At 44.6% G+C, this 27301-nt stretch overlaps 2 long non-coding RNA genes across 6 annotated transcripts; one reads left to right on the top strand and one right to left on the bottom strand.

The window, feature by feature from the left end:
* The first annotated feature begins 5960 nt into the window (after positions 1-5960).
* LOC118153589 (uncharacterized) lies at positions 5961-21832 on the top strand. Of its 4 annotated transcripts, XR_013536350.1 has the most exons (7): positions 5961-6376; positions 6545-6639; positions 11736-11785; positions 12376-15127; positions 15731-15851; positions 17358-17527; positions 17667-21832. It is a non-coding gene; the product is annotated as an uncharacterized LOC118153589 (long non-coding RNA). The 4 variants fall into 4 exon arrangements; XR_013536348.1 differs by having other exon boundaries at positions 6545-11785; XR_013536349.1 differs by having other exon boundaries at positions 11736-15127.
* A 1099-nt stretch (positions 21833-22931) lies between these two features.
* LOC118154055 (uncharacterized) lies at positions 22932-26940 on the bottom strand. Of its 2 annotated transcripts, XR_013536346.1 has the most exons (4): positions 25648-26940; positions 24782-25228; positions 24439-24549; positions 22932-23448 (listed from the first exon to the last, which is right to left on the bottom strand). It is a non-coding gene; the product is annotated as an uncharacterized LOC118154055 (long non-coding RNA). The 2 variants fall into 2 exon arrangements; XR_004743982.3 differs by lacking the exons at positions 22932-23448; positions 24439-24549 and having other exon boundaries at positions 24590-25228; positions 25648-26365; positions 26764-26940.
* Positions 26941-27301: the final 361 nt, after the last annotated feature.

Here is a 27301-nt window from a genome sequence, read left to right on the forward strand (position 1 = left end):
CTAGGTCACAAGGCAATGACAAACAGGAAGTCTGTAGAAAAATATCCTTTTTTTTTTGAGATGGAGTTTCACTCTTGTTGCCTAGGCTGGAGTGCAATGGAGTGATCTTGGCTCACTGCAACCTCCGCCTCCCTGACTCAAGCGGTTCTCCTGTCTCAGCTTCCCAAGCAGCTGGAATTAAAGACACCCAGCACTATGCCTGGCTAATTTTTGTACTTTTAGTAGAGAGGGGGTTTTACCATGTTGGCCAGGCTGCTCTTGGACTCCTGACCTCAGGTGATCCACCCGCCTCGGCCTCCCAAAGTGCTGGGATTACAGGCGTGAGTCATAACACCCGGCCCTAGAAATATCACTCTTTATTATAGTTTACATTGTCTCTCAGAGCTCCCCAGAGGAACTCAGTTTCCACTATCCACAGTGCTTGTTGGCAGCTTCCTGCCCTATGTCACAGAATCCTCTTTGACCAGAAATTTCTGGGGTTACCTTTCAACTAAACTTCTTGCTCTTGAATCTGGGTCTCGGGTTGTGTGTCTGGGGCAACCTGGGCCTAAGTATAGCTATTCATATTATGTACTCACCCAGAGAAATGCACACAGATGCATTATGCATGCACACATTCACTCATACATGCATATGTGCGCACATGCAGACACAGGCGCACAAGCACATATATGCTCTCCTGAACACAATATTTATGCTAATTCCCACGGGTCGTGCTCCTGGCATTAGCTATAGAAAAGGCAGCACAAGCAAGGTGATGCCTCCCTGAAAACACTTGCGCCTGGAATTTGACCGCTTTTCTCCCTCTTAAATGGTACAGTGCAGATGATAACTCCATAGAGTTTCATAGAGATTCGAACCTTTGTGGCTAGAATCTAAATGTTGGTGACTGTAAGCACAATATGTAAATGAGTTTGGCTTTTCCTTCCAAAATAACTGAACTTTCACTTTCGATATGTTAGCCAGCCTTGAATCCGGAATGTTTGCATCTTCCAGATTGTGTCTGGCAGCCTCTAAATCAACTGACAGGGAGCATCTGTCCCTGTGTGCAGGGCTGCTGAAAGGTGGGAGCAGAGATTAAAGACAGGAGATGGGAAGGAACAAAGGGAAGCAAGAGATTCCACAGAATGCTGTGAGAGACATTCCTTTTGATCTGTTTAGACTCCTCCAAGGCGGGATCCAGAGAAAAGAATGGCAGGTTGGAGACCACGCCCCCAGATTGGCTCTCTTGAACTGCGATAGCAGAACTGCTATTCCTAATCAGAAACATGGCTGGGAATGTTGGCTCATATCTCCTGGCATGACCAGCAACATCAGAGGTTTTAAAAGCTCTTGTACTTTGTATCAGCTTTTTCCTGTTTTAAACTGCTGAGCATTTATTGAAGGGTTACTGAGTGCCAGGCAATGGGATAAAGCCCTCTTAAGAGAGATGATTCAAATAATTCTTCCACGGAGCTCTCCAGGAGCTCTGCTAAAATAGTTCAATTTATGGATGAGAAAGACAGCAGATGCTTAAAAAGATTAACCAATTTGGTTAAAGCCAACAGAAAGTGTTCTGGTGGAGATGAGATTTGAACCCAGGTCTTTCTGAGTCTATAGCTTCAAATTTAAATTACAGTTCCAGCTGCCCCTTGAAAAGCAGCTGTTCCTTCTCCCTGCCCACCTTAGCAGTCCTGTGGGATGTCCAGTCTCTAAAGAGCATGCCTGTTAAAAATGGGTACATAGGCATGCCATATTTGGGGTACAGACAAGACACACCCCCTGGAGCAGTGATATGGAATAGTGATTCCTCCATATTGAAATGTCGTTTTCATATTAAAGCAAATGCACTGTGGTTGCCGCTTTTCGGACTCACGTCTTGTGGTTCAAAGTCTGCCCTCTTTTCAGCGCCTCTTCTCGCTAGCAGGTGGTTCAGCCTCCTCTTCCTCCTTGGCCAGACCCTTCTGCCCGTCATAGTTCTTTCTCTGTCCTCAACCATGAAGGACCTGTTCATGGTCACACAGGCCACAACTGTTTTTCTGTTACTTAGAAACAGGCACCAAGACAAGCCCAAAAAGCGAGTCTGCAGCCTCTGCAACCCAGGAGAGGTCGCGTCCTCCTGCACAATGCCCACCAGGTGTGGGGCGCTCGGCGGGCCAGGGAAAACTCAACACTTAACACGGTGGGCGAGATCCCTGATGCAGAAATCACTATGAAACAACAGATGGCATTTGTGGATATTCAATTGCAATGTCGTAAGATGGAACATGAAAAGGAAGAAGATTTGGAAACAGATTTGGTTTGGTGGACGTGAAAGGGTCCTAGAGGAAGTAACATTGAACAAGACTCTCAGTTTCTTTGGCGGAGTCACCAGCTGAAAACAGGGACGTGGGTTCTAGTTCCATGGTTCTTAACTCTGACTGTGCGTTTCAGTCACTGGATGGATTTTTAAAAACTGCCCAGGCTGCACCAGACACCAATTATATTGAATTGCTGGGGCGGACTTAGATATTCCTACTTTAAAGCTCCCTGTGGACAGAATATACACAGACACACAGCAGAAGGCCCTTCCCATCCTAAGGTGACAGTTACAGAAGTGATGGGAAAGCTGCAGGGAGGCCAACAGGGGGCAAATAGGAGGTGATAACAGATCAGGCCCCACCATAGCTTGGATGAGGAGTTGAGGGCAGATGGTTCAGGCGCTACTCCTCGGCCTGAGTAGCATGATTTGGATTGTTTGCTGATTGATTTCGTTACATCTATGATGGAAATGGAAATCTCTCAGCCTGAAGCTCACCTGGAACTACAGTAAACAGCACTGCAGACGTGCCCTGGGCCTGCCGGGCGGCTGGGAGCACGACTTGCCTGTAATTACCTCCAATGTGGAAAGAAAAAGAACTTTCACATCCTGACTCTAAAATTCTCTCTTCGCCCTGTGTGTCGGTACATAAACTTTAATTCAGGCATTGGCGGTACTGTCAGCAGCTCAGAGGGCTCGGAGGCTCCACGTGCCAGGGAGCAGGCGGCTTCTGCTGTCTTCCAGGAGGTCAGGATCCCCCTAGTTTGCTGAAGCCTCGCAGGCCACGTCTTTCTCGAGGGCGAGAGCAGAAGCTGAAAGACAGGACTTTGCCTCTGGTCTCTGTTCAGTGGCTGAGCAGTCTAGCCCAAGTTTCCTGCTCCTAGTGGGATTCAGATGTCTCTCTGCACACCTGGGGAAGTGTGTAACTATGATCATGTGAGGCTCGGGGCTGGATCTCTCAGAGTCCCTGCTGACAGCCCACGAGCCCAAGGGGCCGAGCGGGGAGAAATCACACAATATTAACCTCGTTCCTCGTGGGTATAGGTGCTATCAACAAATAGAAGTGCAGATAGGAAAACTCCCTTCCCCCTCTCCTTGGGCAGTCGTCTCTCCCAGCCTCTCTCTCCCCTTAAGCTATCTGTTAGGGTCTCCTGAGTTGCTTGAGGTCGCATTTACAGGGATTGGCAAATGTCGCCATGAAGAGCACAGGCCTGTTCTCCATAGGAGGAGCTGGCCTCTGAGGCCTGTTTTCTCCAGTCTCTCTCTTTCACGTTTGAAAGTGTGATTCTCCTTGGTGGGGAGAGGCAAATGAAATATCCAATGCTCATAAAATTAAAATAAAGTTCAGCACAAGCTGTTAATGAATTGAATTTGCTTCATACATATATTTATAAACTCAAAACAGACCTAGCGTACCCACACTTGTCAGTTGTCCATGGGATGTATGGGAAGCCAGAACTCCAGATGGACGTATGTATGCATAGGCCATACAGGAGCTGGAGAAAGCACCCCAAAAAACCACCCAAAAAGTTCTCTCAACATAAGAAGCTATAGCTAGTGGAAAACAATGCTGAAGAAAAACAATCACTTTTAAGGTCTTGAAAAGTCTCTTCTATATGAAACAGCCTTGGTTTGCTGCTATATAGTTTATGAGCCTGAAAATGAAATTACAGGGCATAAAATATAAAAAACCTAATCAATATCATATAACCAGGAAACTTGGAAATTTAAAAAGTTCTCTTGTGCTAACATTTGAGGCCACAAATACCAGAATATGGCCTAAGGAGAGGAAGTCTGTATTCATATCATGCCCCGGTCACCTTGGCCAAGGGTGGCACTCCTTCCATCAACTCAGTTGTGAGGCCCGATGCCGGAGACAGGTGTTGATTTCTGTTCCTTTCCCTGCTCCTCCTCCTTCTCCTTCCTTTTTTTTTTTTTTTTTGAGACGGAGTTTCGCTCTTGTTACCCAGGCTGGAGTGCAATGGCGCGATCTCGGCTCACCACAACCTCCGCCTCCTGGGTTCAGGCAATTCTCCTGCCTCAGCCTCCTGAGTAGCTGGGATTACAGGCACGTGCCACCATGCCCAGCTAATTTTTTGTATTTTTAGTAGAGACGGAGTTTCACCATGTTGACCAGGATGGTCTCGATCTCTTGACCTCGTGATTCACCCGCCTCAGCCTCCCAAAGTGCTGGGATTACAGGCGTGAGCCACCGTGCCCGACCTCCTTCCTCTTTTTAATAGCAGGTAAGTTTACTGTCAAATGATCAGTTCTTTCATCGTTTGAAAACTGTGAATGCTTCCTGATTTTAACCATCAGCAGTAAATTATTGAGAGACATTATGTTCTCTGAAGACACAGAGAGAAGTTTTCCCTTCCTTTCATCATAAGAGCTTGAACCTCTCCTATCTGTCCCTCTCCACCCTCCTAGGTCTCAGAGTAGCTTTTGTAGGTTGGGACTTTGGTAAAAAGGCTTGGCAGCAAATTTCAGTTGTCACAGTATGACCTTAGACACGTCGCTCCTTAAACCTCAGTTTTCTCAACTAAAAGTGGAGGTAGTTCTCTATTCAAATATGAAACCCTTAGAGATACCTAGCCAAGCCACTCCATCAATAATAGCCTATCTACCCTCTTTGAAAAAAAAAAGTAAATCTTAATCTCTTTTATGCTTATCATTGACATTATACTATATTTCTTTTCTTTTCTTGTTTCTTTTCTTTTTTTTTTTTTTGAGGCAGAGTTTCACTCTTGTTGCCCAGACTGTAGTGCAGTGGCATGATCTCTCAGTCACTGCAACCTCCGCCTCCTGGGTTCAAGCACTTCTCCTGCCTCAGCCTCTGAGTAGCTGGGATTATGGGCATGCTCTACTACACCCAGCTAATTCTTTATTTTTAGTAGAGATGGAGTTTTACCATATTGGTCAGGCCTGTCTCGAACTCCTGACCTCAGATGATCTGCCCACCTCAGCCTCTCAAAGTGCTGGGACTACACGTGTAAGCCACCACACCCAGCTGTTATACTGTATTTCTGTTTGGTGATTTGTTAACAATAGAAGTTAAACCCTGTGAGTGTTGTGTTCTCACTCTTGGAATAAGGCCTGACCCCAAGAAGGCTTTCATAAGAGCCAGCTTAATGGATGAATAGTAACTCAGTCAAGAACCATGTTTTGATAAAAGGAGGCCAGGGTAGCTGCAGGGGATGCTGATACATACCGGCAGAGAAGAGGAATCAAGGCTTACAATGGAGAAGTGAAAAGGTTGGTCAAAGGGTTAGTGTAAGGTTTATTGCCAAGGTAAAATGAGGAAACTGAGGCAAGTATAAGAAAATGAGAAGCTAATTTATTCAGCTCCCGGTCGAGGTTCTGTGGTCCAGGAAGGGGCTAAAAGAGTCATGCCAGGCTGTTTAGGGTGTGGGAGTTTATGGTGAGGGAAGGCAATTGATTGGCTATTGGGGAAACAAAGTGAACGCAATTTCATTGGCTGTTGAGAGGCAGGAAATGCCTGGAGCTAGCTGCCATTGGTAGGCGGGCTGGACCTTGGGTAAGTGGGCCTTGATTGGCTATTGGGGAAACAAAGTGAAGGCAATTTCATTGGCTGTTGAAAGTGAAGGCAATTTCATTGGCTGTTGAGAGGCAGGAAATGCCTGGAGCTAGCTGTCATTGGTAGGTGGGCGGGACCTTGGGTAAGTGGGCTGGCTGGGGGTGTACGGGGCAGGTGGCAGCCGGCAGGGTTTGGTGGGGCTTCTTTAAAAAATTCTTTTGCAAGTTTTTTCAACAGTGGGCTGGAGGTTGGATGCATAGTTTAGTGCCGAGTGTGGGCTTGGGTGTGGTATGCAGAGGCGAGTGGTGGGGGGAGGCCATGTGGTGAGGCCAGATAACAAGCTGGGGTGATGACCTAGTTACCAGGCGTGGAGAAGGACGGATGTGTCCGTTTGACTGCCGGTGAGGCAACTGGCCTTACAGTTAGGAGCTAAGTCAGCTGAAAGTAGTGTCATAGAGCCCAGTGTCCATAGAGCCATGGACACTACTAAGGAGGGAGGAGCTGAGAGACCCCTGGCTTAAGAGACATTATTCTGGTCCCCAGGTGCACATCCAACGTTGGTAAGTGTTTGCTGAGTGCCTGTTAGGCATAAAACCAAGTACTGCACGAAATGTAGCAAGAATGAATTCGAGGTTTATAGTCTTTGGGAGGACTGGGGCAGGCACGGCTGACACCTGTACCCTGCCAGCCCCCTCCCAGTTCACTTACTCTACCGTCCATATTTCCAGATCCTTGATGGCTGCCTACTGCAAACGCCTTCCTGTGTTCTCTGCCTGAGGGTTTTCTCTGACTTGCTCCTTCACAGACGAAAGCTACTTGGCAGGTCAGTGGCACTAACACACCAGAGAACAACGGGTGGTGGATGGGAGTCACTGGGTCAAGGCCCTGGGCTCCCGTCCTGTGGTGAGCAACCCTGAGAGGAGTCTATGAGGCTCAGAGTTTCCTGGGTGGGACGCAGCCAGTCCCAGCGCCCATGCTGTTTTGCTCAGTCACACATGCATCACGGGCCTTTCTCCCCATTCTCCTGACCCTCCTCCCTCCCTCTCTCTCTCCCTCCCCTGCACTTCAATCCACAGCATACCCTGCTTTACCTCCCAGAAGAGATCACCTGCCCGTGTTTTTGTCTTGGGGCCTGCTTTTAGGAAGACCTACACTAAGAATATACACCAAAACTGATAACCTAGCGTTAGTTAGGTGTCAAGTCGGGAGCAGAGAATTAAAGTTGCCTGGGATAAGGATTTCACATTTCTGGGAAGGATGAGATTACTCTGGCCCATGATGGTCAATGGAGGAGAGATTATAATGGCGAGACGTTGACGGAGGAGTAGGATTTTCATAGTGGTATATGGTGAAGGAGGATGAGAGGAAAGGGGAAATGTCAGAAAGGAGAGAAGATGAGGAAAAGAGGCCTTCGAGAACAGAAACTTGATATAGTGGTGAAGAGGTCAGTGGATAAACTTGAGGAAAGTCCTGGAAATGTTTGCTGGGGGTCTGATTGTCAAGGGTCTCCCAGCTTAGCTAAGATATAGGAAGTTGAACCCATGGAGAATTGGGAGCCACAGAGTTTTCGAACAGTGGTTTTGCATGATAACAGAAGAGACTTAGCATTTGTTGGGGAGGGTAGGAGCCCAGTAGACAAGAGAGTGAAGGACAGATGTGAAGGCTCTCCATAGGGTTGTCTCTCTGCAAATGCATGGGAGGGGTAAACTTGAGGGGCTGTGGTGGGGACCACAATGCACCACCCACATCCCCCATTAGGGAAGGTCTTGTGGTTCTACCTGCTAGGAGGGCTGGAGGCAGACATCCTTCAGCTCTCAGAAGTTTCAGGGTAGGGGGAGGGCTCAGAGAAACACCTCGCCTCAAACCATATCCTTTTCCAATGGCCCATGTGTAATGACTGGTCACTCTGGGAGTATCAAGGACTGGCCATCTCTGCCCAACTTGAATCAACTAAGAAGGACCATGCAAGCCCAGCAGTGATGGCTTTATCAGCCAAGACTGACCCTGTGCAAGCCTCCCAGCTCCCCTTCTCCCTCTGCCCGCTGCTGCTTCCTTTCCCTCCTTCCATAGGCAATTGACATGTTTTGTTTCAGACATGTTAAGTTTGGCTCTGAAAGTTCTAAAGAATCTGGGTTATTTGGTGTTCCCTAATGTAAAGGCAATTGGTTTTACCGTATTTCTTCTTGCAACAGTTCTGTCCTACTGGCCATAGATCAGGGGGCTGTAGCCCTCGTCTGAGCCGTCAGAACCCTTCACAGGGATTTCCTAATTTGAGAGGAAGAGTCATTTTCTTCTCTGGTCCTGAAGTTGCTGATATAAGCTCCAGACTTCCTGGGGCCATGTTACTTGGACAAGGGTTTGTGTCAGAGTGAGAAGAAAGATGAGACAGAGAGAGAGAGAGAGAGAGAAACAGAGGAGCCCAGGTGGATACGGGCCTGCAGTGTCTGTCTGTAGTAGCTGGAATTCCCAGGTGCACCCTGTGTGACCCTCTCTGCTCCCCAGTGTGAGTGAGACCTAGAAATACGATGGGATATTTCTCCTGTGATCAGGTTACATTACACAACACTTCACCTTAGCACACTGCAAAAAGAGGGGGACTCTTCTGTTAGCCTTAAAGGGACTGCCATGTCAGAGAAAAAGCTGCTGAGGGTGTCCTCCAGTTTTCGAGAGTGGTCTCAGGCTGAAGCCGGCAAGAACATGTTGGGGTAATAACAGCTTCTCCATGTTGCTTGTCTCGGCATGCTTCAACCTTCCTTCTTGATTTTCTCAGCTGTGCACACACTTTATTAGAGAGTCCTATCATTAAAATCTCTTTGCTTAAAACTTTTGGAGTAAAAGTGAATTTCCTACCAAGACCTGAAATGATACAAAGGCTGATTCATACATCCATGTGGAGTGAGCATGAATCTTTGTCCAGAAACTTGGGAATGAAAATCAAGTCTTGTAACTTAATTTTCTTTTGTTTTCAGTTAAATTAAATGTGACTTTGGGGTGCCTGAGGTTGGCTGGCAGGAAACCCAGTGAAAATCACTGCTGGGCTCTCTTTGCGCCCCCCTAGGTCTGTACAAAGATTCCAGAAATCTCATGCTCAGCAAAATATTTGTAGGTCCTCTCTGTCTTCAGGTTACGGTGGTCACCTTTGTGATTCCTACCACCAGTGCACCTCTTGAAATCTGGAGGTCCCACCGTGCTGAGAGCTTGACCAAGTTGAATCCTAGAGCCCAAGTCCAACCTCCTGAGATGCCCGCCCCACAATCATGCTTGGCTTCCAAAGGTCCTGTTGTCCTCTGGTCCCAGGGCCCAACAAGAGAGTAAACAATAAGTCCTCGCCACTTCTGAAACCCTGGATGCCTTCCTGTTCTCAGTCTGACTCCAGACATCCAGTTTTGATCCTGTCTCCATGACTTTGTCTTGAGTAAGGAAAGATTAAGGGTTTGGGCTTGTTCCTTGACCAAGAGAAGAGGAGAAAATCCAGAAAGAGCAAAACACACAGTTGATTGAATATCAGGCTTGTGATGCCTGATGAAGCTTAGGCAATCTGCAGTGTCCTTTGCTGCTTTTGGTAACCTCTGTGCCACCATACAGTGTTCTTGCGTTCTTGGAAACAGGTTTTGAAAGAGAACAATAGCTACTGACCCCAACAAACCGTCCATATGGCAGGGCACTGCAGGAATCCCCCAGCCTGCTTGGCAGGAAGAAGCCTGGAGTTCACAGACAAGCCACAAAGATTTTGTTCCCCTGTCTTCAAGAAAGGGTCAATTCAAGATTTGATTTAAGGATCATTTAGTGGCACCAACTGAAGATATGCTTATTTAACTTGATTCCATTTTTTGGAATACAGTTTATTTAATGCTCTTTCAAGTGGAAAAAATAAGAAACAAATAATATTTGAAAAGTAGACTTTCGTTTTGAAAAGCTCCATGATGGTTAAGTTTCTCCTCTTCATTCTAGGGACAGTAAAGAAGAATCCAATTATGATAATAATTTTAACTTAAATACCATTAGAAAAAGTTTGGACAGGAAATCACTATTAGGCTGCCATTCCCGATAATTTTAGTAGCGCATAAGAAAGCTGCGTGTATGGTAAGCACTGCACGTGTGCATCCAAAGGCTCTGTTATTCCGTGTATAGTAAGCACTGCACATGTGTGCATCCAAAGGCTCTGTTACTCCATGTAGTCTGTGCTGACGGGGTCAGCATAATTATATGACTGGCTCCAAAGCTAAAGAAAAAGTGCGGTTTAAAAAAGAAAGTGCAGTTTCTCAAGAGAATGGTTAACAAATTCATAAAAGGAATGAAAAGGCAGATAAGTCCCACACTAACTTTCCCACTCTGGCTCTTAGCCTTTTGCAGGGGCCAACTCCTAGCTTCTGCCTTCATAGAAAGCAGAGCGTGGGACTGCAGCTGGGCGGCCATTCTACCTCCTTCTGGCTTCCGGTGGGGGCAGGGGATACACAGCACCAAGAGCCGGGGGCATTTTTAATGTTATTTAGTCCAACTTGCTAGGGAACCAAAGAAAAGTCACTTTAGCAGATCTAGCCATGTGACTTCTGACAAGTCACTAAAGTCTCTGACACTTCATCTTCCCCATCTGCAGCTCTGTCTGTGGTTTGTTTAATTCCGCCTTTCAAAGAACTTAGAAGAAGGTTCATAAGCTTTGAAGTTAGGTAAGTGGCTGGAAATCCTAACGCTCGCCCTTGAGTGCTGTGTGACTTTGGGTAAGTTTAGAACTTTTCTGGGCCTCAGTCTCTTTACCTTTTAAATGAGACTAAGTGTGTACACGATGCTAATCAGTTGAGACAGTGTGTGTGAAGGTTTAGCACAGTCTCTGCCACAAGAAGAACACAGTGAGTTTTCTTCCTGTCATTTAAAGGGCTGTAGCAATAGTGTTTTTGATTGCAGTGGGTTGTTGACTGCCAAGTGAATGAGTAGTTGTGGACATGGAAGATATGAAAAAAGCCACGAGGGTCAGAGTCGCATGGTCAGCTGCCACGGCAATCCTGAAAAGCTCCTCTACCTGAATGGCCTTGTGCCTCAGTAATTCCCCTGGAGATCCTGTTCCCTTTCTCAGCCTTGGAACTCTGCATATTCAACCAGTTGAGTCAACCTCCAGTGGAGTGAGATTAGGCATCTTCAGTGACCTTAAAAAGCCAGCTTCACTCTCTAGCCAAGACTCAGAAAGCTGGAGCCAAATCAGAATTACTAGGATACGGAAAAGAATGCGTGGACAGAAGCCGCCATTGCAGCCGTGGAAAGCACTGATAGAAATGCTGTTCGGGGAAACGTGTGTAGATCCCCACACACGTGGGCTAGGCACCCCAGGCAGGCCCCTGGCCTGGGTGAAACACCCCTGCTTGCTCTCCCCTTTACAAAGGAAGCTTTGGGGAAAATCGTACTTTACCCATCCACTAGAGAGGCAGAGGGTGGGGGGGGGGTCTGGTGGTCTAACATGCATCTACTGAGGCAGAAATGGGCAATGCCTTCCACACCCAAGCATCTTAGGACCTTGGTAAGAGGGAGGTGATCTCTGAGGGCCTGGCCATGGGCTGCCCTGAAGACAGGTGGTCGGCCAGGTGGCTTGGTGGCCTTCCGCTGGTGACGTGACACCCTGGAAGTGATCCCTTTGCCTCTGTTCCCTGTCAGTCAAGTAGTGGCAGCCTGAATAGAGAGAACAACATCTGGGCATGAATTGATTTGGCGTATTTTTAACCAGGCACTAAGGAAGGGCTCAGAGACACATTTAGGAGGAAAGGGTAGGAGTGTTCACTCCTGGTGACGGTGAGCTTTGGGGTCTGATGACAGATAGTTTCCCCCAACCTTGCTGCTCATCTAAAGTAATAAAACTCCCACATAGATTTTTAACCATTGAATGAAAGCTGATCTCTGATTCGTTGCCCGGTTTTTATTATCTGATTGCAGTGTGCTTGCTGCCTGTTTCTTACTGCCTTTGGAGGGATTACCTGGGGCAGGTAAGCAATTTCTCTTTAGAAAAACTGAGCATCAAAAATAATAAGAGCGACCTGCAGGATACTGAATAACATGACGGGGAAGGCGGCAGGGTCATTTCTATTAAAGTGAAGCAGGGCTGATATCCTGCATGTCTGCATTAATGCCCAAATTATGCGAAAACAATAATCAGTGCTCTACGAATGATCAGCCTAAGGATGAGGTATGGTGCACAGGGGTTTTGATAGGGCATTAGGTGTGACTTCCGGACCAGTGGATGAACATTTTAAGAAAGTGTTCTTTACTCTGTGTTCATTACAAACGGTAATAACACTCCAGTTTCATACGGCAGATGTTAACTCTTGCGGTAATACTGGTGCTCTCCAAGTCAAACAGTCATGGCCGAAGAGCTTCTCCAGTGCTCGGTCTTTCCGGACTGCCGTGGTCTCCACCAGCTCTTTATGACATCCTGTGCCAAGGCCGATTGTCCTCCTTGGTGCTCACAGACCTGCCTCACCTCCTGCCGTGCCCTATGTCATCTCTTAAGCCTCCCACCCGTGCCCCTTCCTGAAGTCACCTGCCTGCTCTGAGGTCCCTGTGGCTCTTTTGTCAGCTTTGCAGATGAGGGCACATCAGTGCCTCAAGATCCTTCAAGCACATGGGCTGTGACTTCGTGCTTCTGTTGTCTTCTCTGGTAAGCAAAGGTACTTTGCTGTGAAGAGAAAACCCCTTAGTAACCAACATGGCTCTCAATCACATCCTGCACTTTCTCGTGTGTGTGTGTGTGTGTGTGTGTGTATGTGTGTGTTTGGGGTGTGCGTGTGTGTGTGTGTCTAGTGTTTCTCAGCCACTGGCATTTAATCCACAGAGGGTCACCTGTGCTTCTGTGTCCAAATAGGGTGCTGGAGACACCCTTAGGGTCAGTTGACATGTCCCCAACATAGGGACACAGGGGACATGTCAATTTCCTGACAAGTTGTGTTTCCCTGGGAAAATCAGAAACGACGTATTTTCCCGCAATTGTTCCCTATGTCAAGCATTTAGGGGCCCCAAGAGAGACCCATGTGGAAGTACTTCCTTTTCTTTCCCCGTTCAATAAATAACATCCTAAGGCTGAGGACAGGGAGGTGTGGAGAGCAGAATCCAATAGCGGAAGCCACCCAGACTAGACAAACAGGAGAGGGCAAATGAAAATAAGCAGGTAAGGAGGAGGTTGGGAATGGTCAGGAGGGCTCGGGGTGTGTGGCTGGGAGCTTGGACTGTGGGCAGCTGCTGAGCAGAGCACCAAGGCCAGGCACATGTGTCTCTGAGGCGAACTGCAGCACAGCAGAGGTTCTGTCCTTGTGGGAGACAGGGCTCAACCTTCAGGACAAGGAGTGGACCCAGCAGATAGCGTGTTTCCACTGAGTATCAGAGATGCTGCTGAGAGCTTGGCACCAACCGTTTCATTCTGAGGGGTGCCCGGCCCTTCAGATTCACCATTACACTTTTGTATCTGGAAGTAAAACAGGCTCAGAAAGGTTAAGTGCACCTCTGTCCCCATGTCACTCCGACAAAACTGAGGTTGGAATTCATGTTTGATTTCAGGTTTTTGCTCTTTCTATTATGCTGGTGCATTCTTTGTGGTATGTGGATCGTGTGGAAATACCGGATGGGTCCCGCTTACAATAGCTGAATATACAATTCCACATTAAATCAGATACCACCTTATGTAGATTCCATTTAGCAAGTGTTCAATAATTTTTTTTTTAATTACATGAGAGAAACAGAAAAACATTGAGAAAAATCTGTTAATTTGATTTTTCTGTAGCCCAATAAAAAGGTCACCTCTAAAAGTGAATAGCACAGGCCTCATGTCCAGCTTGAGGGCTGCTATGTTTTCAGGAAATAGAGTCAGAGACCATCCCCCGCCTGGACTCTGGCTCTCCACTGGAGAGCAATGAGGAGGTGAGAGTCCCTGCCCCTGCCCTGCCTCCACCTCCCTCCCATGTCACCTCTCAGGTCCATCTGGCCTTGCTACAAATGCCCACCAGAGAAGAAAGACAGTGATTTTTGTTTTAGATTTTATCATTTCATTTTTACGTAAGTCACCCAAGCTTCTTGTTAAAAATTTACGAAACACAGATAAGCCAAAAAGTATGCAGAAATAATTCAGTTGTAACAATTCTTCTTTATGACTCCACCAGCAATAAAAATTTGGACCTGTAATCGTTCAGAGACTTTCTGTGCGTATCCAGCCTCTAGATCTTTTTCAGGCATGGCTACCTTCTATGTCAGTTAATTCACAGCTCCATTATCGTTTCCCAAAGATGTGTTCCCACAATGTATGCAGTAAAACAGCCCAACATACGTTTAAAAATGTGGATTCCTACACTCTTCATTCTACAGAATCAGCGTCTTGCACCCCAGGGACACTGAGAGTCTGCTTTTAACAAACTTCCTGGTGATTCTCACATGCACAGTGCCCACAGTCCTCACCTTCTCCTGTCTGGGAGTATTCCGACGCACTCCAGAGTTCAGAGCCCTACCAATAGACATTTAGGCAATTCCTGATGTTTTTCTCAGTGGTCCACCTACATCAATGCACATGTATCTTTATGCACTGTTTTCTTTGAACAAACCCATGTTAATGGAGTTGTAGGATTACAGACTCACCGGTATATTGACACTTCTTGTATCTGTTGGCTGTTGCCCGCTGAAGCAGGGGTAGTGATGTGCAGAACCGTATTGCACCCCTAGCAGGCAACAGTGTTTCAAGCTCACGCAAAGGCCTGAAGTATCAGGAGGATGTGCTGAACGCTGAGGGCTGCTGAGATGAGGGTGCCAGCAGCCCTCAGGGGCTGTAAGTGTGAAGCCCAGAGAAGAAGCCAACTTGAGCCAAGCCCCCCATTCATTAGACCTGGTCCTGCCCACTAACGCGGTCACCCCCATGGCTCCTGCACCTGCCTTGCCCAGAGAGGTTCCCAGGCTAATCACTCCCACATTGTCGCCTCCATGAATAAATCTCCCACAGGTAGACTTATTTTTGTGGGGGGTTTGTGGGGGAAAGAAGAGCCGCCGCTATTGGCAGCTCCGTGGTTGGCTGACACATCAGACCTGGCAGGGGTGGATTAACTTTCACACATCCCACGTGGCATCTCTTCATTCAGCTGATAAAGGTTAGAAGATTCATCTGTCAGCAACTATGATGGGTGCTGGAGCCGCAATAGCAGGTGGGGCTCAGCCCCTGACCTTGAGTTCCTTGGACTTCATTTGAGGAGACAAAATTATGGAACAAGTAGAATGTCGCATGAGTGGAAGTGTAGCCGGCTTATTATCCAGGGACACAGAGAAGGAGCTGAGACCTCCTGGAGGTCTCAGGAAAGGTAACACTTTCTCTATCATCTAAAAAGGAAATGTTTTTAATTATGAAAGGAATACACAATTACAAAAAGTCTAAGCCATACAGAGGCAGAGAACAACTTTAGAAATCCACCACATCTTCATTTCCCTAACGTAATTGCTGTTAGATTCTGGACTCCAAAAATCTATATTAGCAAGATGTGTGTAAGTATTTACACAGTGAGATCATACTTTACAGGCCTTTCTTTCAACTGGTTTTCTCACTCAACAATTGGGCGTCTTCTTGCGTCAATACATTTGCGGACTGTTTTCACAATAACTTCAGTGGCTGTAGAGCCGTCTGCGTTACAGGTGCTCCATGGGCATTTAAAATGGTAACCCTCATCCTTGTTATAATCAGTATTGTGCTACGGACTTTATGGCCAGGTTCCCCTCAGGCCCTGTCAGAGATTCCACTTTGAGCTGCTTTTTTGAGCACAGGTTTCCTTATCAGCACTAATGGGTCCCTTAATGAAAACCTAGCATCTTAATAGGCCGTTGAGTCCTGAATATATTGTCTTACAAGTAAGCCTTAAATGTAATAATCAAAGACCCTCAAGTTACTGATAGACCTACTGATTTTATAGATGAGGACACTGAAACCAGAGACACATTTTCCTGGGGAACGTTCTAGACTTCAAAATGTTGGCATTTTGGGGGCTGCCTCTCAGCGAGTTGACTACTGCTGACCTCTAATGGCAAGCCAAGGTACTGCACAAAAAAATCCGTGGAAAACTGGGAACTGGTTGTATTATGTGTGGTTAATCCAACTGTAGTTGTGAATTCCCAAGGTCTTTGAAAAGGTGCTGAGTTGTCTCATGATTAGAAGGGGTCTTAACAGAGTGTCATGGCGTAGATCCAGTGAGTCATGCCTCAAATCGGTCCACTTCTTTTTTGGCTGGAGCAAACGATCATTTTCATAAATGCATAATGTGGTGCATAGTGTAAAGATGCACACACATTTAAATGTCCACATTAATTACCCACTAGTTAAATATCAAAGGGCATATTAATCCTATGACATGAAATCTCCCATTATTTAGCACAATATTACCAGGGCAGTCCAGAAATACCTGCAACCATTCATTGCCTGTCTAATGTTTGGTTTTGAAGGGGTGGGTCAGACAGAGGGTCTTTTTTTTTTTTTTTTTTTTTTTTTTTTTGAGACGGAGTTTCTCTCTTGTTACCCAGGCTGGAGTCCAATGGCGCGATCTCGGCTCACCGCAACCTCCCCCTCCTGGGTTCAGGCAGTTCTCCTGCCTCAGCCTCCTGAGTAGCTGGGATTACAGGCACGTGCCACCATGCTCAGCTAATTTTTTTGTGTTTTTAGTAGAGACGGGGTTTCACAATGTTGACCAGGATGGTCTCGATCTCTTGACCTCGTGATCCACCCGCCTTGGCCTCCCAAAGTGCTGGGATTACAGGCGTGAGCCACCGCGCTCGGCCCCCAGACAGAGGGTCTTAAGCCACTGCTGGTAAATGACAAACTAACTCTGAGGTCATAAGTCCTTGGTGTACATCCCAAAACCATACAAGGGAATATTATTCAACCATAAAACGGGTGAAGTACTAAAACATGCTGTGACTTGGATGAACTTTAAAAGCATGCTAAGTGAAAGAAGCCAGACACAAAACGCCACACATCATATGATTGCATGTATATGAAATATCCGGAATAGGCAAATCTATAGAGAAAGTAAATGAGTGGTTTCCAGGGGTTATGGGGTGAAGGAGTAGGGAGTGCCTGGTAGTGGGTATTGAGTTTCTTTTGGAGGATGATGAAATGTTTTGGAATTAGATAGTGGTGACAGTGTAAACTTTGCAGTATACCAAAAACTGTGAAACTGTGCACTTTAAGAGGGTAATTAATGGTATATAAGTAATATTTTAATTTTCAAAAGATTATAGCTTAATAAACAAGGAAATATAGCACAGGGAGAAAAACACAAACTTTACATTTAGATGGATTTATATGAAATCCTGACTCTACTGTTTACTACCTAGAGACATTGGAAAATCATTTCAACTTCCATGAGATTTGGATTCATATTCTGCAAGATAAAAATAGTAGCACCTGCTTTTAGAGCTGCTGTAATTGATAAGTGTGTGGACATATATATGCACAATTAATATCATTATTAATGCTGTATTGATAAATTGATGTTTAAAATATTATAACTGAAAGGCTACAACTGCATTTTCCCTCATATGAAGCCCAGTGCCCTCCGGGACTCCTCAGCAGGCTGGAGAACACCCACAGGATAATGCAAATAGAAGCGTCTGTGCTCAGCACTCCTCAGTCCACCTGGTTAGCTACAGAGCAACAATGTCATCTGCAGGGTTTCTACACAGGACTCCAGCTCCTAATGAAGAGGGGAAAAATGGTATCATTTCTGCGTAGCCCAAGTCTCTGCACCTTCTGTAAATTTCCGTGCTGTTTGAGTTCTCACTTTGGGGGCTGTATGGAATTAATCAAGCTTTGGCCTCTGGTTTAACCACTGATTTGTCTCTATTCTTCTACAGTTTCCCACGGCAGTGGAACTGTGCACGGTCCCAGATCAAGGGCTCTTTTCAGGTTGCCTGAAGTTCTTCAAGATCAAGAAACAGTTTGGAATTAAGGGTACCAAATCTTGTGAGACATTTTGTTTTGTGTTTTTTTAAATGGAAAACAAAGGTGAGCAGACAAATGCATAACATTTCATCAGAAAAGGAAACCAAACCCTTGGTCAAAAAAGTGAATCAGCAACAGTTAACTGAGAGGAGGTGTCTTAAAGATAATCCCATTATCCTCAAAGTATCTCTGAGTTTGAGGCACCAGATTTATGGACTGCCATCTCCTATATGAAAAGATAAAGGGAGAATAAATCTATGTTTACATTCACAACTGGGCCAGAGGATCCAGTTTTCATTTGATTTGAACAAGTATAAAACGTTCATCAGGATTTAACCAAAATACTGCATATTGATTTAAGTTAGTCAATTAAAAAATTGGCAAAATGACAGAATTGCTCCGTAAGTAGCCGTGCCACACACCTGAATACACACATCATGTTCAACAAGCAATTATTTCACTTTACTCTCTGTGCCAGTGCATGTTTGCTTTCAGAACGCTGCAGGTATGATAAGAAGCTTAATGTTCTGCTTTCTATGTAGCATTTTTACTGATGCCCATGAAATTCTGAACCATATGGTTTTATATTCTATACTCTCTATGTTTTATTATCCAAAAGTATATTTTTCTACTGTGTTCTAGCACACAGTCTACTGTATATGTATTAATGAAATAATGTCTTTTTCCACAGTGATGCAAAGAACTTTTACTTTTTTTCACAAAAAGAGCATGTCTGTGTTGCGAAATCAAGCTTTTTGTGCATATCAAACTGTTTATAGTTTGTACATAGCAAACTGTAAGTAGATGCAATCCTTTTAAACTTGTGAGTTACTTAAAAAAAAAGATCTTCTTAATTAGAAAGATCAATCTATTTTCACCTGTCATTTGAAGTAATAACCCGGTTGCATGACTTTGGGACAGCACATATACTTGAGTAGGAGAACGTTAACTCCAATATTCATGGAAACCTACAAAGTCAAAACTGTCCCTTTCTCAGTGCTAAGTGTGGGGCTCTGCTTTGTAAAAACAGCTGGAGAGAATCACAGGAGGCTGCGTTTGTCCCTCCACAGCCATAGCATGCATGGAACATCTTGACTACAAGTGCTAGAGGAATGTTTTAGAGTCAGACTCCAAATTCTAGATCTTCAACCACGTGATTACAGTGGGGGCAGCCACATTTATAAAGTGAGACCCTCCTCCCCTCTGCGACCACACTGATTGGGCCAGGCAAAAGCACCTGACCAAAGTTGAGCCAATGAGCCTCTTGCATTTGAAACTACCAAAAACGGAGACTGAAAGAGCTTAGTTTTGAGTTGGATGTATTTGACTGCAGGGTATGTAATTTCGGAAGAAGATGCCAGGATCTTTTTCTCTTCATCAGGTGGGAAATTGAAGGCTCATCTGCAATGATGAAGAATGAGAAGCCCCCTGGAGGGAAGCAAGGCTGAGAGACAGAAGAGAGACTGTCCTAGGGTCCAATTAGAGGGTAGGACTGTGGTTCATTGAAGTGGGAGGACCAAGGGGTCCCCTGGTCCTCTGCTTCCAAGAGCCCCCATATACTGGTAACCAAATCTCTCCTTCCTTTTATTTCCAAAATTCCCCCGGTGGGTTTTCTGCTATTTGTAATCAAAATATTCCTGACCACAAGTCACAATACTAAATATTTTTGAAATCCAAAGCGATACAAGGAGAGTGTGAATTTAATTATTATCTTCATTTTAATTCATGGAGAGTTAGAAATGTTCATTTGAGACATATCGGGAGTGGGCAGTGGCAAGCTTTAAGCTTACATCCACCTCTTTTGAAAACTTTCACCACGTTGAGGTGTGTATGCTCTGGAAAAAGAGTGGCAAACCTAGGAAAACGGATTCTCGGTTGATATAAAACTAAGTTCCAGAAAAACAATCTAAATAGGTACTTCAAATTAATAGAGGAAAAAACATACAAACGAAATCAGATATAATTGCCAGAAAATCCTGTCGCAGATGAAGGTGTTTCTTGCTCTCCTGCTCCCCGAGCTCCTGATGCTTTTGGTTGTCACCATCAGGAATGAAGACGGCATCTCATTAACCAATGAGATTTTCCTTGAACACTACCTCCTCCCCAAATAAAATAAATTGGGCCTAAAAAAATAATTATTAACAGCTGATCTGAGGTTTCAGGGGGCAGAGATTGTGAAAATAATGAAGTCATGAGAGGATTTCCCGTGAAGCGCATCAGTGCGAGCGGTTCACACTGTCGTTCATGGTTCGGCATCACCCTGTGAGGTGTGTTTCATTCCAAAGATGAGGCTACCACAAAAATAGTTTTGGAATGATCCATCTGAAATCGTTCAGCTTCAACAATGCCTTTCCTCCGTAACATGGGAAAGGTGATTGTGTAACGCGCATCTCAACCCTCATGGCATTCCTAGGATATGGGGATGTTTTCCCTTACTTTGCAGATTAAAAAAAAAAAGCCTGACTTGGAGAACTAATTTGCTTCAAATCACACAGCTAGTCAGGGGCAAATAAAAGGTTCAATTCTTCTGGTTTTTAAGCAGAACGTTTTTTTCTCTATGATACCCTGCCCTTATTCCTGTCTGTTTGCTAGACAAGAATATTGGTCTCATTGCATTTAAACGTCATGAAAGCGCTTAATGAGTTACTTCATCCTTTTGGAAAGGAAGTGAGAAGAAGCGTGCTACTTACCTTACTTTTATTCATACTTTTATATTGTGTAAAAACTGCCAGAAGACATAGCATAGAAACAACATTTTACCTTGATAGCGTCTTAAAGATCCCTAGCTGGTAGCCCCCAAAAGAAGTTTGCTTTGAGACATGGTTTTACTGAGCATTTGGAAATATGCACATTCAAATACAGAAATAAGAACTTTGTAACAAAAACAATAATTTTATGACTCTTCTTAATATTAACTATTATTTCCTAGTCTTTTCACTGTCACATGGGCTAAATTTTAATATGGATTATCTCACTTAGTCCTTAAACCAGTCTGTATAAGGCAGGCAGCATAGCTTTTCCAAAGTTATCCAGGGAACAAAAACCAAAGCTAGGACCCAAATCAAGGATTCTCTCATGACCTCCATGCTTACAATATTACCTTTGTTTTCCCCCAGCAATATGTGGACCATGGTCTTCTTAACAAAAGGGCTGCAATATGTGTTATTAATCATCACATACACACACAGACACATACTCAAATACAAAGATTTGCTATTAACTTAGGTTGTACAATTAAAAACCAAAAGCCAGTCCTTACCATGTGGCTTAAACTAGAACGTGTGTTTCTTCCAATATCAGGTCAATATGTTATTATTGAACCAACAATGTGAAGAAAAGAATATGGCTTCAATGGTGAAGCCATATCACATGTTAGAAACATATTTGCTTGCCATAGTGAACGCTTGAAATTGATGCAAAAGCAGTGGTCCGGTGCTAACAGTTATACTTCTTGACCTGTGCAGTGTTTTCCTTTCAGAATATGTAGCACCCAAAGCAATGGAATGACTCAAAAACATTGTACGTTTCTAGAAGGCATATCTGTGCAAAAAATGGGATCAATTCATTCATACAACTGGATAATATGTTGAGCAAATCCAGTGAAACACATTTATGTTACCATGTGTAGCATCCCAAAATAGAGTCCATTCCTGACTCTCAAGTTTGAATGTTGTGAGTTTGAAGACAAAGAGGAGTCTCTGGGAACGTGTTCTGCACACCGCCCAGGGCCTGTAGAGCAGATGATCTCATTAAGTGAGTCTGCTTGTGGTTTGGAGGTGAGCACTGGTCCTCCTGCCCTCTAAATAAAGACACAGGACACTCAGTTGCGTCCTTATAAGTGGGCCAGGTTCAGTGAGAGGGAGGCATGCGTTGGCTCACAGAATCATAGATATATTAGAGAAGAAACAGACAATGTTATAAGCATGAGGTTGTTATAGAATCTTGGACGTTGGTAACCGGGGCAAAACAGAGAGCTTCTTTTAAAAAAAAAAAGCCTTTGAGGGGAGATGTCACCTTCAAATTTTATTTCTGATGCCAGTGCAGGGAGTAATTCTGCCACAAAATAGAGCTGCCCCGTGTGGTGCCCAAGACCCAAATGGTCTTGAAAGTGGCCTGCCTTGCGAGAGCAATTGGCCAGCTCTCAAGGGAGGCAAGCATCTGTACATCTTTTTTGATGACCGTACATTTCACTAATAAAAAAATTACTAATCAAAGAGGAAGGTGTTTGCAGACTACTTACATAAAAAAAGACCTAAAATATATCAATGCTACCATCAAGATTAATTTAATAGAGAGCTCTTCTCTTACCTAAAAAGTGTCCTCTCTTTCTCACACAACTCTTAAAAGAGGTGACGTATGTGAGTTCCACACGGGATTAGGTCGAGCGGTTTCGCTGCTGTCTTGGTCTCTCTATTTATGCACAGACAGTTCTACAGTAAAGCAAACAAACAAAACCAAAACCAAAATTTCGATAGTGGAAAGAAATTTTTCTCCAGATTGATATTCAAATTCATCTGACCACAGGTTTTGGGATATGATATAATAAATGATGTAGTGTGACCATTCCATTCTTGAAACCAGGAAGCATGGTGCACAGCAGCCCAGCCAAGCCTGCACAGAAGGTAGTGTGTTGTCTCTGTTTTATGCAGTTATTAATACAAAATTCTTCCCCACTGCATCACCTCAATTTGAGCTTTCAGCAGGATGGTGACAGGTACACTGCTTTAGGAAAGCAGAGAGCTGGCACATCATGGGAAAGCACTTATATGAAGACTCTCTCTTTCTTTTCTTCTTTCTTCCTGGCTTGCTTTCCCTCCTTTACTGCCGGTGACCACCCATGCTTGAGCAATGTTTTGGCTGCTTTCCCACTGATGAGTTTTCCAAACCTTGTCAGAAGCTGGCAGCTAAGTCTTCTGCCACCAGCTTACAGGAAATACAAGCTGGATTGCCTTGTTCCTGCTTTCTTTCAAACTTGCATGTTTATTCTTCTTCACCTTGATTCCTAGAAGAGTCAAACATCTGATCCTCAGGTCAAGCCTGAAGGCAATGGTTGTCCCAGCTGAACATCAGATCGATCCCAATTTTCTTTTCAGTGCTCTTGTTAAAGAACAGTGTTTAATATTTTCTCTGTCTGATGCAGAGCTTCTTAATAAAAACAAAAAGGGATGTTTGACCTAAACTTTAAAAGCAGCAGTGACATTCAGCAGAGAGAGTATTACTCCATTTGCATGGGTCTGAGGAAAGAAAGAAGTCTGACATTGGATACACAAGCATAGCTGAGAAGGGAGGAAAAGAGGAGAAATAGAGAGAGAACCAGGTAATGGGTCCAAGCAAAACAACGCACCAGAAGGCATCCAATTCCAGATTAGATCTCGCTTTTATTCCCTTCTCTCAAAAAAAGATGCCTTAAATTATTTAATGCAGAAAGTAGTACTTTGAACTCCAGGAAAATCAAAATGTTACAGCTCTGAGGGGTTTTTTGGTCTTACGGTATCTCGTGAATAAAACCAGCTTTAAGAAAAAAAAACTAAAAAGCAAAGTTGTCTCATCTTTTATAAAAGCAAGATCAAACATTTGGTACAGATGAAGGCTGGTCAAGCATTTAAACACATAATATCAGTGTCTGATGGCTGCAGAATAAGAGGCATTTGGTTCAAAATGGTGCATCATGTTGGTCAGCAAGGTATGCTTCCACTAAATAACCAAAATACACAAATTGAAATAAAGTGAAATTCTTTTGCCAGAGTTAATGAAAGGTTCCTGTTTGTGAATGTGGGGCTTTGAAGTCCAGGCCTTCCAAACAGCACCAGGAATTTACTGGTGATTTATTACTATTTGGACAAGTGGCGAACAGAGCATTACTCTACGGAAAATCCACATTCCCTACCTGTCAAGGGAGGCTTTCTGAAACGGGAACACCAGCTCGCCTTGCTGCAACTCCTCCTAGGGCCATGCCTCAGGTAGGGCCCACATATTCCGGTGTGGTCTCCTCTCCTGGGCCAGCCCCTCCCCTTCTCTCTCCTCCAGTCCCCACCCCATCCTGTGCCGCTCATCTCCCAGTTGCTCTTCCCATTCACCCCAGGCTCCTACAAAGCTCACTTCCTCTGCCCTGATCCTTTCTGTGTGACACTTGGTTTATACCATGAAGGGATTCCAGAGACAGTTTTGCCTGGATTACTGCTGCATAATAACTGGATGTGGAGAGACTTCTTCAGACCCTTCTTAGATTCTCCCAGATGGCCAATTCCACACACACAAATAGTGGCCACGCTGTCTCCCCGTGCTTAGATGCCCACCGTGCCCATCTTGGGAAATGGCCATGCCCTAGAAGTGTCTAAACTGAAAGAACCTCTGGGAGACAGGGTCTTCCCTGACATGGGTGGGTTCTGAAACAAGAGTATCCATGTGTTCAGGTGTTGGGGCACTCACAGTCATTACTAGATGTGATACAAGGCAGCAACTCAGGGTAAGGGTGAGGCTGTGTTTTGATACTACTCCCATGGGAGTATCTGGACACCTCCTGTAACTCACTACAGCGTGGTCTTACTTAAAACTGATCAAAACACATTCACAAAGCTAAGGGGTGTGGCTGGATTGTTTTCCTGTTGTTCTATTTGCTTGGAAACAACATGATCCTAATGACCATTAATATAAACTCCCACCAATAAGCCATGGAATGATCACCTTATCTAAAAGTTGAGTTTGCTATTTTTCAAGTCTTTGGTGTTACATATCCTCATATGATCCATCTCCATCATTGCGTTAGATTCCTGCAAGTATTCTTGTGTGAAGTGGCTATCAGATGCAAAGAAAGTACAAGACAAAAGCTGTCATAAAGAGCTTCATGGTTTAGTTGACAATAAAAGAATAGGCCTTAAGGGAATCCAGGAGTGAGGTTACGATGGGGGACAGAGCAATGAGGAGAGTTTCAGAGTGGACCCCCCGAAGCTGGATAGTGGGGCCACAGGCCCTGGCTATTCACCCTTACTGATATGGTATGGCCTTGACACGTAGACTGGTGACTGACCTCTGAGCTCCAGCTTTCACATCTGAAAAGTGAAGATGATGTGACACCCGACTCACAGGTTCCAGGGGGGCATGAAATGCTGCCACTGTGCTGTGCTTGGAGCGCTGATGTGTTGGGAGGGATATCCACAGTGACGGCTGCTAGAATGTTCTGGAGTCACAAAGAACAAGCACTCTTAGGAAAGGTGCCATTTTAGTTAGTTATGACACAATGAATAGGTTTTGGGTCAGAAAGGAAGAACTGTCTGTTTCAGGAAGTGGAGAAAAAAGGAATGAGCAATGAGTCTTCATCTGCCCTTGGGTCCCCAAATTATGTCTTGTTTTGCAGGTCTTATGGAAACACTTCTCTCATTTAAGAAAGAAAATAAATGAACATAGTCATATTACATTTTGGATGAAATATTTAAAATCAGAGACACCGTGCACAGCTTTGATGCATACAAAAAGCCTAAAGGAGAAAGAGGAAAAGAAAAACGTTATTTAATTTGGATGGAGGTTGGAGGAAAGAATGATCTTCAAATAGTTCAGAGTCCTGTCATTCAGTCTAAGTGAAACTCTCCATAGTGCCCTCCCTGCCCTCCTTCCCTTCCTTTCCTGCCCTAACCAGCTCTTCCCCAGAACAGCTGCCACCTCCCCAAAGCAGAAAGAAGCCCAGGGCAGTGTTGAAGGAAAATTGTACTTTTACGTTTCTAGATGATTTCCTAACAGAAAACACATGAACCCTCAGAACTAAAACTTGGGTGAAGATTCCAAGCTCCAACATATGACCTGAAGAAACCAAGTTCATTGGTGACTTACAAATGTGTTGATTATAACTGTCTTCATAGAATGATATTAGGACATTTGAATATGAAAGAATTAACTCACCCGCCTTTATACCTCCACCAGGCCAAATAGCTGGAAAGACGGGTTTTGTTTATACCAGAACATAGGAATATTCACTTTCATTCACATTAAACAAGCTGAAAAGTACTTGAAGTTTCCTTGAGATGTTTGTAAAGAATAGTAGAACAAACATTTGGAAATTTGGGCGAGGCAGAATGCATCCACAACACGGTATTCGACTCATGCTTTTCAGTAAATGTTATGTCTGGCTTCACTTTGAGTGTGAAGGATGAATGTTTTTCAAAACTCTCATTGCTGTACAAATATGATGTGCTAATGCCTCAAAATCACTATTTACCCAGCTGCTTCCACCTAAGGTACCTGGAACTCCGGCCAGAACTTTTTCTCTGTATGCATCTACTCTCACTTTCATTGCCATTTCTGTAGATTATGCTCAGAGGCAAAACAAGCATGGTGATTTTGAGGAGGTGGCTCCAGATACTCCTCATATTTCCACAGGCACCAAATCTTAGCTTGATGGCAGGATGGAAGTTGACTTGGGTGACATATGCGTGATTACAGCATTCATCATCGGGGCATTCCCACACACGGTTTTCCTCCCAAGATTTTGTTATTCTTTGTTAGGACAAAGACTACCCAGGGAACGTCATTGGAAAGTCTGAGGTAGCTATGAACCACAACATTCCCGCAGAAAACCCTACAGCTGTCCTTGTAATGAGATACGTTCCATGTCAGAAGCCTGGAAAAGTGGAAATATGAGGTTGGCAGTTAGAATAAAATTCAGGAAAGATTCACATAGTTTGTAATTGAAGCTATAAGCATGTGGTGAGGCCATGAAGCAGGAGAAGTCCAGAGCTGAGCTACGGGGCTCTCCAACATTTAAAGATTAAAAAGGTGGCTTTTTCACATATGTATACAACAATTCAAAATCTTTGAAATGTCAGCTATTATGTCTGAAGTGGATCAGTAAAATGAGAGCTTCAGAGTCTAGCATCAGATACCAAGGGTGTGGTGAGGAGTGGGGACAGAGTGGAGAGGAAAATGGGAACGAGGAATCCCCAGCACCCCTCCACAGGTGCTGAGGGTGGTAATGTTCTGCAGCCCAAGGTAAACTCTATGCAGTGTGTGCCCGGTCACCTCCAAAGGGGAGATGGGAGCTTCAAGCCATGCTTCACGTTCAGGATCAGCAGACATTTCTAATCGTCTTTATAACCTCCCGAATCAGGTGTTCCGAGGCTCTCCATGTCAACAGCAGGAGGCTTACGTGGCAGAAAATTAACCCTGTACCATTCTTAGCCTGAGCTAGTATGTTATGAAGAGCATTACCATGGCGATCTCACATTCTGGAACTGTGCTTGTCTCTTAAACGCCAGGTGCCAATGAGTCATAGAGGCTTTTTATTCTGGAACCATGTGCCCCCCAAAAAAGGAGTTAGTACAGATTCACCATGATTATGATTATGTGGGTCAAGATGGCCAGGGGCAGACCTATGTTATTTCTAGTTAAATAATTATAAGCTTGCTTTGCTTATTTTACATTGAAGTTTACACCTCGAACTAAGCTGTATTAAATATCGGCGCAGTAAAATAAAAATCAAGCGGCATCAGGAGGCCTAAGGTAAAGACCATCTGAGAGGCTGTAAAACCATGGAGCACCGCGGGGTGGTTGCAGAGCA

The sequence above is a fragment of the Callithrix jacchus genome, chromosome 5, assembly GCF_049354715.1.
Source record: "Callithrix jacchus isolate 240 chromosome 5, calJac240_pri, whole genome shotgun sequence".
Lineage (NCBI taxonomy): Eukaryota > Metazoa > Chordata > Mammalia > Primates > Cebidae > Callithrix > Callithrix jacchus.